At 41.2% G+C, this 19,317-nt stretch overlaps 1 long non-coding RNA gene across 1 annotated transcript in view; it reads left to right on the top strand.

Moving 5' to 3' along the window:
* The first annotated feature begins 7,127 nt into the window (after positions 1-7,127).
* LOC134340326 (uncharacterized) overlaps positions 7,128-19,317 on the top strand; it is a 103,484-nt gene continuing 91,294 nt past the window's right edge. The window contains exons 1-2 of the long non-coding RNA XR_010016525.1: positions 7,128-7,436; positions 13,769-13,924. This is a non-coding gene — a long non-coding RNA (uncharacterized LOC134340326). The remainder of the gene's footprint in view (positions 7,437-13,768; positions 13,925-19,317) is intronic.

Here is a 19,317-nt window from a genome sequence, read left to right as displayed (position 1 = left end):
ATTTTTACAGTGGTTAGCTGCTGAGGTAATCATGCACTGGGTGTCTCAGCAGTGGTACAGTTGGCAATAGTTAATTACTGGAACATCCTGCTGTTCCTCTGAAACAGGTTCAGGGATATTGTTGTCTTGTGCTTTGTGCTGAATATTCTAGCCAACTGTACAGTATATAGCAGACCAGTCAGGGGAAATGGTACAGGTGTACTGGGTGCCTGATGACCAAACATTACAGCCTAAAGATCAGCAGGAGCAGGGGGAGAAAATTGGCACACAATGGTATTTCCCTGCACGTCATTCACAGTCTTATCTCTCAGATTAGCAGAGGAGGAAGACACAAATAATGGAAATGTAATAGAGGGATATTGACCATATACAAGCAGATGGGATTATTTTAAATTGGTACATGGTCAGTTCCAACCTCAGGGGCCAAACAACCTGATTCTGTGCTGTAAATAAGAGTATCCTTCATAAAGAAATTCATTATAAAGCATCCCAATTCACATCAAGGGACCTCCCCCACACAACAACAGTACCTAGGTAATGATCCAAGGCTGATCAGATAACATATACCATCACTAGTGCTGCCAGTGATATCAGCATTGAGCCATGTTTGGAATGATTATCTTTAAAGAAAGCACTCATTCTTAGTTGTGGCACAGCCAATGGACTTTGGAAAGTATATGAGCAGTCCTAGTCAATTCTGAATGGTTTTCAGTCAGGTTTCCTGATGATTTAAAATGCTCCTTTAAATACCATGAAATCAAATAGACATGACATGCTCCCAGTTATTTTGAGATTCTGCTCCAAGTTATGCTGACATGGGTTAAAATGGACTTTGCATGACTGGTGGCAAGTTTGATACATGCCTGTTGAGGGAAAAGATCAAGTGTATGACTGAGAATGATGCTCAGAAATTTCAGTTCAAGTTTTCAATTGGCATCACCGAGAAATTATCTCCAGCGCAATCTACACTGGGGAAAACTGAAAATGGATTGCCTTGTTTCTAAATATCAGACTCCACTCAACTCTATTTTTGAGTGTTCAAAAGGAGACAGAAGCAACGAATGAGAACAGCATGAGTCAAAATCTCCTATAATAACTTCGGTGAACTAATTTTATGATCCCTACTTATCAAAATTTCCCACCATTTTACAAAAGTAAAGTCTATTGAGAATGGGTATGTAAACTGATACAGCGTAGCTTAGTGATACTGACATCTATTTTCACGTCACCATCTAGTTCAGTCACATCAACAAACAGGATGGTTGGGTGAGTCATATAATCAAAGTATGGATAAATGTCAAGGCATATCAGTCAGGCTTGCTGATCACCAGAGATCAAGTTGAGGGCATCCTGTGGCCGTTCTCTGCCACTGATGTTCATATTGTCTTTCCAGCAACAATACAAAGGTAAAACATTTCAAATGAAATGCTCTCTGTGAGACTGGAGGCAATCTGGACCATGACAGACAACGATACCAGCTTTCAAAAAGCATAGAACCTAGTCACCTCTCCCTCAAAGCTCTTCAAAATGAAATGACACAAAAAAAGAATATTGATGGTGAAAATATTGGTTTGCAAAAAGAACTAAACACAATAATTTTAACAGTCAGTGAGTTTAATACATTTTCTATAACATGAACAATTAGCAAATAATATCAGTTTACTTTCTATCAGCCAATGGTAAAATGTACAGCACTCTTGCTGTGTTGATTATATAAGCAGCAAAAGCTCCACAAATCTATGGTAATCCTGTACACCAACACTTGGATCTCAAAACTGATTAACTGAGGTGAGTGCTGAACAGAGATCAAAAATTTAAAACAAAATCTGTTGTATAATTCATTAGATACATTGCCATCCAACTCAATTGTTTTCTGGAGCAACACAAGCAAAATGCTGGAGGAACTCTACAGGCCAGACACCATCTATGGAAATGAATAAACAGTTGATATTTTGTGCCAAGATCCTTCATCAGTATGAAAATAAAAGGGGGAGATGTGGGTGGGGGAGGGATTACCAGCTAGATGGGGATAGATGAAGCCAGGTGGGTGGGAAAGGGGGTGAAGTAAGAAGCTGGGAGGTGATAGGTAAAGGTAAAGGGCTGGAGAAGAAGGAATCTGATAGTAGAGGAGAGAGGATCATGGGAGAAGAGACACCAGGAGGAGGTGAAGAGAAGAGGTAGGAGGCCATAGTGGGGAACTGAAGAAGAGGGAAGGGGATGGGGGAACATTGATGTTCATGCCATCAGATTAGAGACTACCTAGATGGAGTATGAGGTGTTGCTCCTCCAACCTGAGACTGGCCTCATCATGGCAGAAGTGGAGGTTATGGACCAACATATCAGAACAAGGAGTGAGATAGTAAGTTTAATATTTTTTTCTATAACGTGAACAATTACCAAATAATATCAGTTTACTTTCTATCATCCAATGGTAAAATGTACAGCACTCTAGTTGCATTGATTATATAACCAGCAAAGGTTTCATAAATCTATGGTAATCCTGTACACCAACACTTGGGTCTCAAAAAATGATTAACTGAGGTGAGTGCTGAACAGATTAAAACAGAGTCTGTCGTATAATTCATTAGATACATTGCCATCCAACTTATAATGGTTGGCCACCAGAAAATGATACTTTTTGTAGATGGAATGGAGGTGCTTGACAAAACAACCCCTGATCTATCGAGTCTTACCAAAGTACCCCAATCTACCCCAGTCTCACCAATGTAGAGGAGGCAGCATCAGGAGCACCAGATTCAGTAGACTACCCCAAAAGATTTTCAGGTGAGGTGTTGCCTCACTTGGAAAAACTGAATGGTGGTTAGGGAGGAGGTGAACGTGCAGATGTAGCACTTATTCCACTTGCAGGGAAAAATGCCAGGAGGGAGATTAGTGGGGAGGAATGAATGGACAAGGAAATCACGGAGGGAGTGATCCCTGCGGAAAGTGGAGACTGGGTTGGAGGGAAAGATGTATTTGGTGGTAGGATCCCATTGAAAGTGGAAGAAGTTGTGGAGAGTGATGTGTTGGAAGCAAAGGCTCATGGGGTGGTAGGTAGGGTCAAGAGGAGCTCTATCCCTGTTAAAGCCTCAGTCTCGAAACAGATGTGGTGGAGACGAAGGAAATGAGAAAAGGGAATAGCACTTTTATAGGAGACAGGGTGGGAAGAGGTATAGTCAAGATTGCCATAGGAATTGGCAGGTTTATAAAAGATATCAGTAGGCAGTTTGTCTCATGAGATGGAGATAGAAAGATTGTGAAAGGGGAGGGTTGGTGTCAGAAATGGAGCAAGTAAATTGAAGGGCAGGGTGGAAGTTGGAGGCAAGGTTGATGAAATTGACGAGCTGAGCAAGGGTGCATGAAGCAGCACCAATGCAACTGCAAATTTAGTGCAGAAAGAGTTGAAGCATTACAAGGGAAGGCTTGGAACATGGACTGTTCTACTTAGCCAATGAAAATACAGGTGTAGCTTGGGCCAGTGCTGGCCCCCATAGCAATACCTTGAGCTTAGAGAAAGTGGGAAGAGCTGAAAGAGAAAATGTTGAGTGTGAGGACCAGTTCCACCAGAAGGAAGATGGTGGTGGTGGGGCGAAATTGGTTGGGCCTGATGAAATGAACATCGATTTCTCCGACTTCTGGTAATATTTTCCCCTCCCCCTTTTCCTTTCTTTTCAGTACTGATGAAGGGTTTCACTCTGAAATGTTGACTGTTTATTCATTTCCATAGATGCCACCTGACCTGCTGAGTTCCTCCATCATTTTGTGTGTGCTCCTCTGGATTTCCAGCATCTGCAGAATCTCTTGTATTTCAGATTAATTTCCAGGTACTTGCTTACATTTAGTAGGCGATGAAGCACCTTATCAAAGATGAAACAATGACGATGCAGTTTTACCTCAAACAGGATTGGAGGACTGAGCAAAACAATGTTTATGGAGAAGAACCATCTCAGAATCGGAATCACCGGCATATGTCGTGACACTTGATGTCTTTGCAGCAGCAGTACAATGCAATGCAATACATGATAATATAGGAAGAAAAAAACATGTAAATCAATTACAGTAAACATTTATATAGTTAGATTAAAAATAGCGCAAACAGAAATAATATAAATATCAAAAATTGTGAATCAGTGTTCATGGGTTCTATGCATATTTAGGAACCATATGAAGTGTGTGTATATATATATATATATTTATATAGAATAGTTATATTAAATAAGGAGTGCAAAAATGGAAGTCAAAAAAAAGTCCATCTCATCAACAATAGGCAAAATATTTTGCAGAACGGCTGAATACTGGGCCGGGGGCTAGAAGGAAAAATTCATGGGCGTTCAAAAGAAAGCAAATGGAACATAGAACATTACAGCAAAGTACAGGCCCTTTAACCCATGACGCTGTGCCGACCTTTTAACCTACCTTAAGATCAACCTAAATCTTCCCTCACTTTGCCCTCCATTTTTCTACCATCCGTTTGCTGACCTAAGGTTTCTTAAATTTGCCTAATGCATCTGGCTTTATCACCACCTCTGGCAGGGTGTTCTACACATCCACCTGTGTTCTGTGTAAGAAACTTAACCTTTTACATCCCTCTGGCTCTGACATTGCTGAGAGCAAACGTCAAGGAATAGAAGATAATGGGTCATGGGAAGAAGCATACCAAGAAAAGGCCTGTTAAAAGTAGGATAGTAGGAAGGGTATGCAGTTGGAAAAGGGAATAAAGGATGGGACATTGTACAGTAGGTTGAGCATGGGTGTGTGAGAAGTCGGAGCGAGGGTGAGGCATGTTCGAGATGGAGCTGGGGCTGGAGCCAGAATGGAGAAAAGTTAGAGCATAGGAGAGGCAGTTTCAGGGCCCATCCACCTAAACCAAGGGCGAGGTTTAATTGATCGAAGTGCCAGGCTAAATTGAAAAGGTTGGGTAGGAGCTGAAATATGACAGCAGGGTCCAGGCCCAGAGCATATTGATATGACAGGGCCTGGGTCGTCGAGTGAGGACTGAGTCAGTGTTTGGATGATTTAAACTCTAGGCCAGTTGAACCTAAAAGGCAGGGTGTTGGGACCAGAGGTGAGGGTGGGGCCATGTCTGCTTGCTGCTCTGCTTTTAGCTGCACTGAGGCTGAAGCTGGGGGCCTGCTCTGGCTGCTCTGTGCTTCACGTCTGAGGACTTACTTTCGTCCCAAATGCTATTTGCTCACCTTTATTGATTGTATGATTTGTTTCTTTCTCTCTCTATGCACAATGGGTGTTTGTTGGTCTTTTTTGATGGGTTCCTTTGTGCTTCTTGTTTTGTGGCTGCCTGTAAGGAGACAAATCTCAAAGTTGTAGAATGTGTACATACTTTGATAATAAATGTCCTTTGAACTTTCACTATTTAAGATAGTTGGGAGTGGTGTTCACAATCTGCTTGGTTAAGGATTGAAAAAAGGATTAATTGGAGAGAGTTGGTCAGGATGAAGTCTGGTTGTGGGGAGTCCATTGGTGACCTACTAGAGTGGTAGGGGATGGAAGTGAGGAGAAGTGGAAAACTTAATGAAGACTGTAGCCATGGACCTCTTCATGGAGTCATAGACAGTAGCAGGCCCTTCAGCACATTCTCTTCATGCTGCCCTGATCTTTTGCCTCATTCAAACATGTACCTATCCAAACTTGCCTTAAATTTTACAATTGAACATGGATTTACCACTTTTGCTGGCAGCTCGTTGCACACTTGTTCCACCCTAGTAGGCCCTCTTCAAGCTACTGTGAATACTTGTTTCTGCATGCGCAGCAGATTTTTCAGGCTAACCAAGCGGATAGTGGATTCATACAGTATCAGAAAAGAAAGAATTTGCAAGGGCACAGGGAGAGAGAGGGCACGTGGGACTAGCTGAGTACTGAACGGCCTGGATAGAGTGCACAGAAAGAGGATGTTTTCATTAGTAGGACAATTTGAGATCTGAAGGCACAGCCACAGAAGAAAGGGGCATCCTTTTAAAACCAAAGTGAGGGTGAATTTCTTCAGCCTCTGACACAGGTACTGACTCTGTGGAATTTGTCGCAACAGAGGGGAGTGGAGGCCAAGTCATTGGGTGTATTTAAGGCACAGATTGATAGGATCTTGATTAGTTAAGGGTTATGGGGAGAATGCAGGAGAAAGGGATTAAAAAAGAAATTAGCCATGACTGAATTGTGGACAGAGTTGATATACTGAATAGTCAAGTGCTGTTCCTCTGTCTTATGGTCTTCTTACAAGCCCTTTGGCCCAACTCACCCAAGGTGTTCACCTAAGCTAGTCCCATTGACTGTGTTTGGCCCATATTCCTCTAAACCTTTTCTATCCATGTACTTATCCAGGTGTCCTTTAATATCTCTTCAATAGAACTTCAGGACACCACTGACTGAATGTGCTGTAATTGTTTTGTGATTCAGTGGTGCTATCAGCAGAAGATTGTACGCTGGATTTAAGAACTCTCAACTAAACAACAGTGTCTGGTATAACAATGTATCAAAGTCACACCACATGGTACACAGGCTGCTGAAGGCACATTGGCACTAATACACTCTATATTACTTCCTCTTTAAGAAAAAATAAACCATACACAATATTTTCTATTTACATATGTCAAATGATACAATTAATTTATGTTTTACAATAATACTGTACACAGTTGTAGATTCCACCATCTATAAATTAATTTGATCTCTTGATGACTTTGAGTCACTGAACACTGCAGAACAAGATGCACTTTAATCTCTGTAGTGCCAACTACACATATGAGTCATTGAGAGATCTGATACAAATTTAATCTCACATCCTGTTCCACAATTGTTGCTTCAATGTAATTAACCTCAGAGTTGTAAATACTGTACATTATATCACACGTTTTTTACCTCAGTCTTCTTGGTGTCACTTGAAATTAACCAAATTGTCCATTTAAAACAACATAGAGGCTACTAAATCATATCAGTAACGAAGGTATTTATAATTATAAACTGAGTCTTGGTTTGTTACCGGATGCTATCAAGTCAAGGCGAGTTTATTGTTATGCACACAAGTGTGGCAAAGTACAGGTAGAATGAGAAACTAGCAGCAGTATCACAGGTCATAGTTGTTTATTGCTGAGGTAGTTCAGTTCAAGAACTGGACTGGTACGGGAAAGCAGCTGTTGTGCTGAACCTGGAGTTGTGGGACTTTGAGATTCAACAGTTGCAGCAACTGGTACTTTGGTTACTTCTTATGGCTTTGCACTTCTGTTTTGATACAGTCTTGCAAACGGCCTTCAATTCACACCCACAACAGTCACTGGAACATTTTCTTGCCATCATTTTTGAATTCACAAGGCCACACTTTTTATTAGTAATGCCGTACCGGACTCAGGAGCAAGACAGATAAGATGGATGGAAGCACTCTTTTCCCCAGAGGAGGGGGATCTAAAACCAGGGGACGCAGATTTAAGGTAAGAGGGCAACGATTTAAAGGGTACTTGAGGGACAACTTTTTCTCTAGAGGGTGAGGAGCATATGGAATGAGCTGCCAAGGAAGTGGTTGAGGGAGGTACAACAGTGTCAATTAAGAAGCGCTTGGATGGGTGCGTGGGTGGTTCAGGCTTAGAGGGATAAGGGTTAAATGCAGCAAATTGGGAATAGGTGGGTGAGGCGATGGTCGGCATGGTTCTATTTGACTGAAGGACCTGTATCCCTGCTGTATTGCTCTATGACTCTATGTCATCTTTCACTCACTTCCAGGTTCCTTCACCTCAGTCCTTGGCTCCATGAGTTTCGTGTTTCTTTTGTTGTCCTGAGTATGCAACACCTGTGAGTTTCAGCCGAGTTATTGCCCTACACTTTCCACAAAGGTCCCTTGTTTAAATGCTTGAATCTCCTTCCTGTCCCAGATCCATATTCCCTATCAGGTGGACCCTTGGTAATTTCCATATGCAATGGTGCTGGTGCATCTTCACCTGCACTGTGATCATCACAACTATCTTCTGGAAGGAGCTGTATCTTCATCCCAGATTGCACTTTCTCTTATGAGGTAACTGCAGAGCATTTGTCTGATACTAAGTTTCCCAGATATCTAACTTAAATTTCAGCAGGCAAGCTTGCAGCACCAGCAGTTGCCAGCTCAAGATTTCTTGATGCCTCCATATCAATGATCTTTTTGAATAGAGATTTGGGCCTAAAATGTGAGTGACCTTTGGAATTTCTGGCTCTTCAAGACCATAATCTTTTCAAAAACACATTGCCTCAGTCTAAGCGACTTAATCCAGCCTATTCTCCAGAACAACACCACTTTGCTCTCCCAGCAAAAAATGCCTTGGGCATCTTGGATACATGTCCTAGCTGACAGGTGTAGTTTAGTATGATCAATGTGTTTATTTATAGTCGGTCCCTCAATCTGCAAGATGGCCTAAAATGCATTGTCCTTATCACTTTTCTTTGATGAATAATTGAAACAATTTAGTGTTCCAGTTCTAGCCTCTCATTATCTCGTTCTCCCATATATATGGTGTAGTAACTTCTACTTTGAAAAAAGCACACTCGACATCTTCATGCCGAAGAAACAACTTTATCTCAAACTTCAAAACCGTTACGTATATAGAGAGGCTTTTTACAACCCGTACAGCATGGCAGGCACACTATATACAAAGCCCACCGGAAGTAAAAGAGAATGGAAGTAGAACCCCCCATTACCTTAATTAGTGTGTGTTGTATATGAGATATATGTACTGTGTTGTGCACCTTGGTCCAGAGGAACGTTGCTTTATTTAGCAGTATACATGTATGCATTGAATGACAAAAAACTTGAACTTTCCATCTAGTTTTTGAGCTAAACAGCAGATAACTACCTTCTTTACTATGGCTATTTTCTTCAGGGATTTGTCCTTTTGTGCAATACGCCCTACCCTGTGACTAATGTGAAATGTGTGGGCATTTGGAAGCTGAGTGTTTTCATAAGATCAAATGTAAGCTTCCTGTGATATACCCACATCTACATGACTTGGCTATAAAGAAGGCCAAACTACCATTATCTTTACTTGCACCTCAGAATTGAGGCCTGATCAAAGCTGCCTTACAGTTTAAAGCACCATCTTCATTACATGATTCCTCTATAAGGTCCCTTAAATGTCTTTCACTGTATTAAATGTCTTGCCTGCATTCTCTCAGTGATTAGACGTCAAGATTAGAAATCCCGCCTTGATGTCTGATCTTGGGATATCTGGAAATTATATCTTTCTCCTGTTTTTCTTTAGACTGATCATTTTCCCTGATCCCCATCTGTATTTTGTAGTTTTAATTGAATTGAATTGCCTTTATTACTTACATCCTTCATATACACGAGGATAAAAATCTTTATGTTACATCTCCATCTAAATGTGCAAAGTGCCATTTATAGTAATTTATAATAAATACTATGTTCAACAAGATAGTCAAGATAACATTGAAATACAGTTGTGTCAGCATGAATTAATCATTCTGATGGCCTGGTGGAAGAAGCTGTCCCAGAGCCTGTTGGTCCTGGCTTTTATGCTGTGGTACCATTTCCTAGATGGTAGCGGCTGGAACAGTTTGTGGTTGGGGTGCCTTGGGTCCCCACTGATCCTTTGGGTCCTTTTTACACACCTGTCTTTGTAAACGTCCTGAATAGTGGGAAGTTCACATTTACAGATGCACTAGGCTGTCTACAGGACTCTCAGCAAAGTCCTGTGATTGAGGGAAGTACTGTTCCCATACCAGGCAGTGATGCAGCCAGTCAGGATGCTCTCAATTAGAAACATAGAAACACAGAAAACATAGAGCACAATACTGGTCCTTTTGCCCGCAAAGATGTGCCGACCATGTCCTTGCCTTAGAAATTCAACCGTCTGAGGTGAAAGAGGTGCTGTTGTGCCTCTTTCACCACACACAGCTGGTATGTACAGACCATGTGAGATCCTGGAGGATGTTTATGCCGAGGAACTTAAAGCTGTTCACCCTCTCAACGCCAAAGCCAGTGATGCCAATAGAGGTCAGCCTGTCTCCATTCCTCCTGCTGTCTACAACAAGCTCCATTGTTTTTGTGACACTGAGGGAGAGAGTCCAATCAACGTTCACTTATTTAATTCCTGGGGAACAATCAAGCATCTTACATAAGAACATAAGAAGTAGGAGCAGGAGTACGCCACCTGGCCGGTCAAGCCTGCTCCGCCATTCAATAAGATCATGGCTGATCTGGCCATGGACTCATCTCCACCTACCTGCCTTTTCCCCATAATCCTTAATTCCCCTACTATGCAAAAATCTATCCAACCTTGTCTTAAATATATTTACTGAGGTAGCCTCCACTACTTCATTGGGCAGAGAATTCCACAGATTCACCATTCTCTGGGAAAAACAGCTCCTCTTCATCTCCATCCTAAACCTACTCTCCCAAATCTTGAAGCCATGTCCTATAGTTCTAGTCTCACCTACTAGTGGAAACAACTTTCCTGCCTCTATCTTTGGGCTTATGGTTTATGATTTTATTGAACGATATATGATTCCCAGGTGGAGGCACAAGAGAGTGAAGATGCTAGGAATCTGAATCAACAAAATGCTCTAAGAACTCATCAGGTCAGGCAGCATTGGTAGAAGGAAATGGAGAGTCAATGTTTCAGGTTGAGATTTTTTATCCCTTGTGCCTGAGGTGGTTTGACAGGATGGACATTGAAGGATAACCCAGAACCAGGGACATAGGTTGAGAATAGAGTTCCCCAATTTAAGATCAATAGATAGATAGATACTTTATTGATCCCAAAGGAAATTACAGTTTCACAGTAGTATTACAAGTTTACAGACATACAATATTAGAAGTAAGAAACAATAAAAAAAGTTACCTTAAAAATAAAATGTATAAGATGGATAAGAAGAGATATTTTCTTTCAGATGGTTGTGAATCTTTGACATTCTCTAGCCCAGAGAATTGTAGAGGCTGAAATATCAGATCTATTGAAGATTGACTTAGAGAGATGGCACAGTAGCAGTTCGCAACAGTGATCACTGATCGGGGTTCGATTCCCGTTGCTGTCTCCTCATAACCACATGTGTTTCCTATGTGTGCTCTGATCTCCTTCTACGTTCCAATGATGTACATGTAAGAAACTTAGGATATGATATGTTGGAGCCAGAAGCATGGCGACACTTGTGGGCTGCCACAACATGATCCTCATTGATTTTATTTGATGCAAACAATGTATTTATTGTATGTTTCAATGTTTCCATGTACATGTCACAAATAGAGCTAATTCCTCTTTTGATATGGGGAACAGGCAATGAAGTAGAGCTTAGTCAAGATTAGATCTATCAAGGTCTTACTAAATGGGTATGGGCCACTCTTAGCTCTCAACTTTGCCAACTTATGGACCACATCACTGCTCACCATCATTACTGCTCTCCTCAAAGAAATATGTTTCCTATTTCCTTTGCAATAGATCACTGTTCTGCTAATCCTTCAACGGCATCCAAACTCCTCCTCTGAGTGGCTGTTTGTATAAACAAATGAATAGAGATAAAGATAGCAGCAACAGAATACCCCATTTTGAAAATCAGCAACTGTCAATCAACAGCAATACCCTGCGACAATATGTCAAAAGGTTCACATAATTCTTAAGGACAAACTTACTGTTCACTCACTGAAAGGGCCACACAATTAAAAATTATTAACTTGTTCCAAACTCTTTGTCTCTGATCTTTTAAATTGGTTCGAAAGATTATCATGGCAATTTCCTGCACAGCGAGCATTCTCATGCATGAACAGATGGTTTGCATAAAATACAAATGGGTATTCAAGAAATGAAAGCTTCTTTGATAAATGCCTTTGAGGAAGTTGCCACACAGATTTTTAATAGTTTATTTGCTCTGTCAACTACTCCATGTAGATGCTAATTGCAGAATTGCTCTGTCAGATTCTATGGTGAATTTTCAAGACCTTTAAGCATTGTAAGTGCATATTGATCTATAGTAAATAAATCTCTACCCACTCTGCATAACAATTCAGCCTTTCTGGTACTTCTTATCAATTTTATCTTCATCCATTATCTCTAAGACTTTTGCTGCCAGTGAGATAATGGCAGCATAATGCAGACGCTGGAATCCAGAACATAAAGTAGAATGCTGGAATATTTCAGCAGATACTGTAGCATCTCTGGAGGCAAGAGTTGTAAGTTAACCTTTCAAATCAAGACCCTGCATGAGGACCGAGAAGGAAGAGCAAAGAAAGACATGTTGGCCCAGGAAGCAAGGCGACCCTTGCTGGCTGCCCTGGCATAATCTTCAGGCTGTGTTGGCTATTAACAAAAAAATGAAGCATTTCACTGTATGTTTTGATGTACATGTGACAAATAAAGATAATCTTTCTTTAATAATGCTAATCTCTCTCGGACTGCCAATATGTGGCATTACACGGTGAAACTGGATGGGGAGGAGACATCGTGGAGCACCATCTTCATAAAGACATACAAAGTATTTCAGCCTTGCCATCTGTCTTTGCAAACATTACTATTTTGGTGTGTGATCACCCTTTCCCCTTCTCTAACCACCAGTCTATAGAGAGATTCTACAGCTTTTTTTCCGTTGCTGCCATTCTAATTTCATATTCATACCTTAATCTGCATGAATGAAAGTTTAAACAGAAAAAAAAGATTTGAGGGTAGAAGCTGTATAAAATGTAGACACAGCAGAAGGATTCTTGGCAAATGAATTGGAGAATTACATTTGCCTAGTGCAAAGCATGTGAGTTAGTTTGTTGGAAGAGTTGAGAGTGAGTGATTTTTAGAAGTGGGGGTTTGAGTGTGGAGAACAAAATGTGATTTCATTTTTCAAGGAAACAGAGCTTCGTAAGGTAATTTGGAAATACACCACCAGTGTTGGATTATTATACACCACATGGAAAGCTGCCTCTGTGTATTATTAAAATACATGTTCCTCCCAAAAATATGAAAGCCCCATCCAGGATGCTACAATAGCAGCTGACTTCAAATGAGAATCAAACATAAACTGCAGATGTTGCAATTCTGAAACACAAATAGAAAATGCTGTAACTACTCAGCAAGTCATGCGGCATAGAGAGGAGAGCAGATCTATTGGCCTTGTTCTGGACTTCGCTCTGAGCTGATTTCTATTTTAGGCTCTTTTAAGAGCTAAATGAAGTTAATTGAAAAATTAAATCCTATTCCACATAATTTCCTTTTCCATAGATGCTGCTTGATCTACTGAGTACTTCTGGCATTTATTTTGAGATATCAAATAGATTATTTCCTTATTGGTTTATGAGAAGCAGGCAACTCTGACGAGGCAGTATTTATTTATCCTGAGAGCTTTGTAAGCGTTAATCACATATGCCTTGAAATTCATCCCCTGCTGTTAGCAATAGCAAGTGAGAGGAGAGTATCAGCATGTTTGAATTGAACATTCTGCCTCTGGAGTATTGCCATTGGCTTAAGTAGTGCAGGACTAGGTCTCTGCTTACTCAGATGGCGTTGTTATAGAGGATTCCATTTATGGAAATGTGTTCTTCAATGGGCTTCCTTTCAAATTGCAAATTACCCACTTTATTGAATTTGTTTCAGAATTAGTCACAGTTCTAAACCCTGTGCTGATTGTCTGATTGGATAGCTACTAGACAAGTGTAGCCATCGTTAGCTTTAATCTTGGAGTGCTGAAGGCACTTTTCAGTGAATTGCAAAGGTTGAGGAAATCTGCGCACATTGTTCCAAGAAGGGCTTCTCGGTTATGGTTAAAACTTTCTTTCTTCTCTTTTTTTCCAACACAGCATCAATCCTCAGAGACAAGGCAAGAGATGAAAACAGTCAAAAATTGAAAGGGAAACATAAGGAAATAAGAGCAACAAGAAAATGCCCAGTGAAAGATTTAGGAAGAGAGCCTCAATCCTGTCCAGGCACATTACAGCTTTCTGAACTCTTATCAGGTAACACAGTTTCACTGTCTGTACCAGAACAAGCAATTCTGTCGTAGGTCATCTGTCTGTGATTCTGGCTCAGTTTGTCTCTCTCCATGAGCATGGGTTACATGCATTTAACAACACTTTATGTTTCAGTGTGTTCTTACCCTCCAGCTGCACCCAATAATTAAGTGACCAAAGGACTACTGTAACTTACCCTCAAGGCAATGCTGACATCACCCTATCTCAAATCTTTCTCTCCTACCACCCATCACACCCCTTAGCTTCTCTACAGCTTAAAACTCCTGTTTTTTACCCAATTCAGATGGTCTTCAAATTGAAATATTAACTATGTTCCTATATCCACAGATGCTATTTCCAGCATTTTCTATTATTTTTATCCGCAATTGTTTTGATTTTAATTTCAAATAGTATTGGAATAAACCAGAGAAAGAAACCAGAGGTCAATGAGCCAATTCTCATTGGGGGATTTGAGGTGGACGGGGCTAGCAACTTTAAATTTCTTGGCGTAGTCATTTCAGAGGATTTCTCTTGGGAGCAGCATGTAAGTGTCATTACATAAAAGGGAACACTTCTACCTTCTTAGAAGTTTGAGTGGATTTGGTATGTCATCGAAATCTTTGAGAAACTTTTATAGATGCATCGTATAGAGTATCCTGACTGGTTGCATCATGACCTGGTATGGAAACACAAATGCACCAGAATGGAAAAGTCTACAAAAGGTAGTGGATATAGCCCTGTTCATCACAGGAAAAAGCCTCCCCACCATTGAGCACATCCACGAGGAGCATTGCCACAAGAAAGCAGCATCCACCAGTGCCTTGTTCTCTTCTCACTGCTGCCATCTGGAAGGAGGTACATGAGCCTTAGATCTCATACCAACAAGTTCAGGAACAGATATTACTCCCTGGATAATTTTACTCACCTTAACAACAAACTGATCCCACACCCTGTGGACTCACTTTCAAGGTCTCTACAACTCAGGATTATTTAATTTCATATTTATGATGAAAAATCTTTTCATGGGCTTCCAGCCGGGTACAAGTATTGATTTTAACTGATGTTTCGATGACAAGCATCAGGAATGATGCCTGGGCATGTCTAGTCTGGTGGTATTTATACCCCTGCTGTCTGTCCCTCCTGATTAGTTAGTCGTCATCCAATCAGGTTTCCGCTATTTCACCCCTTGTTTACTGGAATTCATTTGGAAACAAGGTGGGACAGTGGAAACCTGATTCGATGAGGTCTAACCAATCAGGAGGGACTAGACTTGCCCAGATATCATCCGTTATGAAGATGACACGAGCTGGTCTTTGAAAGGTTGGTTAAAATCGACGCCTGTACCTGGCTGGAAGCCCGAGAAGAGTTAATTTGTCATATATGCCAGAAAAGCACTAGATCCTTTTTATTTATGATTATTATTGCTATTAGTTTGTCTTTGCATTTGCACATTAGTTGTTTGTCAGTCTTTGTTTATGTGTAGTTTTTCATTGATTCTATTGTTTAACTTTGTCCTTCTGTGAAGGACCATAATAAATGAATCCCAGAGTGATACCTGGTGACATATACTGTATGTATGTATTTTGGTAATACATTTACTTTGCACATTGACTAGAAGATGTTATAAGTTGCCTGACCGCTCTTGCATTGTTTGTTCATCAAAAAGCTGGTTTCTTTCTCCTTGCTAGTTGTGTGCTAAACTGAAAGCAGCAGTGCAACCAAATCCACAGACTTGCTTGAAGTGACCAGTTTTTTTTCACACAATATTATGTTTTGTTTTAATACAGGTACCCCAATGAATACCATTAATGAATTATATCTGTCAGGTACAAGTTAATAAGCTAATATTATCAAGTCATGTGGGACAAAATTCCCTGAAACATCTCATGTTTTTCCCTAAATATATTTCAATGCTTTGGCCAATCTTAGAAATCAAAGACCAGATCTTAGTTTAACCCCTCCGGCAGGTGGATGATTACGATGATGATAATATTGGAAGCTGCCTTCTTCCTGTCACTGCTGGTTTTTCCTTGCAGTTTGCATGGTTGGTCATGCCATCTGTCAGAGAAGATCCCACTAAATGTGTTGAAGTTGGGATATTACGTTTCACATTAGAATCAGAACCAGGTTTATTATCACTGTCTTAGATAAAGAAAAGCTGTTGTTTTGCAGCATCTGTACAGAGCAGACACACCATTACTATAATTTACAAAAGAAATAAATATTTTAAAAATCTAATAGTGGAGAGGAAGAAGCTGTTTATGTGGGTCTTCAGGCTCCTGTACCTTCTCCTTGTTGGTAGCAATGAGAAGAAGGCATTTCCTTGATGGTGTAGGTCTTCAGTGATTGATGTTGCCTTCTTATTGCACCTGCTTTTGGAGATGACTTGAAGATCCCCAGTGCCATTTAATCATAAATAACAAAAGACCTGTTGAGAGTAAAACCTTCCTGTAGTAACTTAGCATCTTGGGTCTCTTTGTCAATGAGAGTTTTTAAGTTGATTGTTCCAAATAGCATCTTGCCCTGGGAGAGAAGCTTTCGTCTTCCAGTGATCTCAAGAGTTATGTTTCTGGGGCATATATGACTCAGTAAGGACAAAGGAAAGTTTCCAACAGTGAATAATCCAAAATCCTTAGTTGTAAAGTGGGAAGGAAAAGAATGTGGGCCCAGTGGCTGTGAAGGTGAAATGGGGAAATGGCTATGTTATCGTGGCCTGCCATGCCACTGGACCCTGCCATCAGCCATCAAGATTGCATTGATTTTAATACACTTTAAACACCACCCTTGCAGGTTTCCATTAGACCAAAACTCTGTTTGGCGGAAGAACTGGTGAAGAGGGCAGCACTCTGATACCTGGCAGGCCCCAGCCAAGTATGTGTTCAGAAGCTGCAGATCCTTGAGAACTGTTAGGCGCTCAAACCATGACAAGGATGTCCTGTGGAAGCTACATCTGTGATGGAGCAGCCTCTTTGGGAGAATGTGTGCTCATTCTGAATGTGGAGCAAGCTGCCACAAACTTCAGATGACGCATTTCTCCTGATATGGACAGTGCTGAAGGAGAACAACAGCAGCAGAGGAAGGAGAGGAGGGCCAACCCAGAGCTGCAAATGCCACTCACTGATCTTTTTGTATTTTCCATGTGTAATGCCCTGGTTCATATTTTTACTGTTATGCTGTATGTATTTCATTTAGCAGCCCTGTAAGAGCAGTCTGTTCTGCTGTCAACACACATCAAAGTTACTGGTGAATGCAGCAGGCCAGGCACATCTCTAGGAAGAGGTACAGTCTAGGAAGAGGACTGTATCTCTTCCTAGAGATGCTGCCTGGCCTATTGCGTTCACCAGCAATTTTGATGTGTGTTGCTTGAATTTCCAGCGTCTGCAGAATTCCTCGTGTTTGTGTTCTGCTGTCAGCCTGTTTGGGTTATCGTTGAAGATAAGGGATGATGTGGAATGTGTGCCAATTAGAATGGTAGAATTAGGGGGAAATTTTCTTAGTCAGGGACACTAGGGTTGGTTTTAGGGTTTTTTGTTTGGTTTGGTGGGAGATGAAGAGAGGAGACGCTGGGGAGAACCGGTCATAGGATACAATCTGGTGGGAGACCCATTTGTTTGTGATGGATTGCGAGCACCATTCGGAAGGTGGTGTGTGCTTTCACGCTGACTGAGGGCCCAGCACGTGAGTGACTGAGAAGTTCGAGCTGAGCTCCAACTTGTGCATATTTGACTGTTTAATTAAAATGGGCCCTTCTCTTTTTGTTTCATTTTACTAACCCTTCAATCGTACTCAGTGTACTACCTGTTATTTCGTGGCAATGAGTTGTAAAAGGGTAGCAAATTAGACAGCATCCACACAAACCGGGGTATGGGGGTGGGAGAGCCCTCTCACTCACAAGTTTGGCGGGACTGGAGAGTGTCTTCTCTAGACCTACACAGCCAAGGAAACCAGGCAGTTTCACATGTTTTTTCAGCTATTTATTTTGTATTATCCAATTCTAACTTTCACTTATAGCTTTGTTTCTCTCCCTCCTGACTCACTTCTTCTATACCTATCCCCTTGACAAGCCAATTCAAACTCTAGCAAAAGTACTAACAAACCTCTCTGCAGAGATATTGATTCCCAACCTGTTGAGGTATAACCAGTCTAAATCAGACAGTCTTATTTGCCCTAGGAATGGTCCCTAAGTGTGAGCAACCTAATGTCTCCTATCCTACTACATCTCTCCCCAGGTACATGTTCATTTGCCCTGTCCTATTTGTGTACTTGTTAGCAAACAGCACTGGGATTGCTATCTTTGAAGTTTCCTTCTTAACATTTGTTCTAATTCCCTAAGATATGCTTGCAGTATCTTAATCCCCCTTCTATATATGTTTCTGTTACAAAGGTGGACTATGGTCAGTCCTTTATTCTGGCACCAGAAACTGTATCATCCTTGAGTCATCTCCATGGCTGCCAGTGTGCCTTGCCCCGCCCCCCACCCCGCAATACTGAACACCCCCATTGCTATTGCTTTCTCACTCTTCTTTCTCCCTCCAGCACAACTGAGCTATCGCTACCCTCACCAGTAAGCAAAAAAGGAACTCTCCCTGTGAGGAAGAAGGATCTAGGGGTTTTCTGGACTACTGATCCCCTTGTTTTTCCTGTCTGTCTGTACAAGCTGGGGTGCAATGTCCTTGGAGGTTCCATTCACAAAAGTCTTCAGTGAAACCCAGGCTTCAAGCTGCTTCAGCTGGAGACTCTCCCAATACACATAGTTACCTAGGTCACTGGAAGCATCCATAACTTGGCAGAGGATGCACATTGCACTTGGCTGAGCAATTCTGCCATGCGTCACCTTCACAGATGACTTTATAAAGTAGAAATCTGTTAGCGAACACTCACTAGCTATTTGCCAATTATGACCAGCTTTGCAACATGTCACTTTGGAACTGTGGTTTACACATTTAAGCTAATAGAGGAGATGGAACTGTAATTGTACTTGGTTTATCATTGTAACATGTACCAAGATACAGAAGAAAGTTCGTCTTGCCTGCTGTTCATACAAATTAAATCATTACATTGTGCACTGAGGTAGTACAAGGTAAAAGCAATGACAATGAAAATAAAGTGTAACAGCTACAGAAAAAGTGCAGTGCAGGTGAACAATGAGGTGGTAGTGCTGCTACTCACCTTATTGAGTCCCATCTCATTAGACCCCCTTCTTCACCAAAGTCCACACTTGTACACCTAGTGGGCAACTGCATTCAGACCATACGGTGCCCTGGCAATCCCTCAGATTGTGAGATGGCCCATGCAGTGAAAAGGAGGTGCTGTCATGATTGCATGCTGAGCGATGCGAGTGGAGCTGTGAAACACTGACGTTGTTAAAGAAACAATGAAGAGATTGGACCATATGGTGT

This window comes from Mobula hypostoma, chromosome 2 (assembly GCF_963921235.1).
Source record: "Mobula hypostoma chromosome 2, sMobHyp1.1, whole genome shotgun sequence".
Classification (NCBI taxonomy): domain Eukaryota; kingdom Metazoa; phylum Chordata; class Chondrichthyes; order Myliobatiformes; family Myliobatidae; genus Mobula; species Mobula hypostoma.
This window is presented reverse-complemented; position numbering and strand designations above follow the sequence as displayed.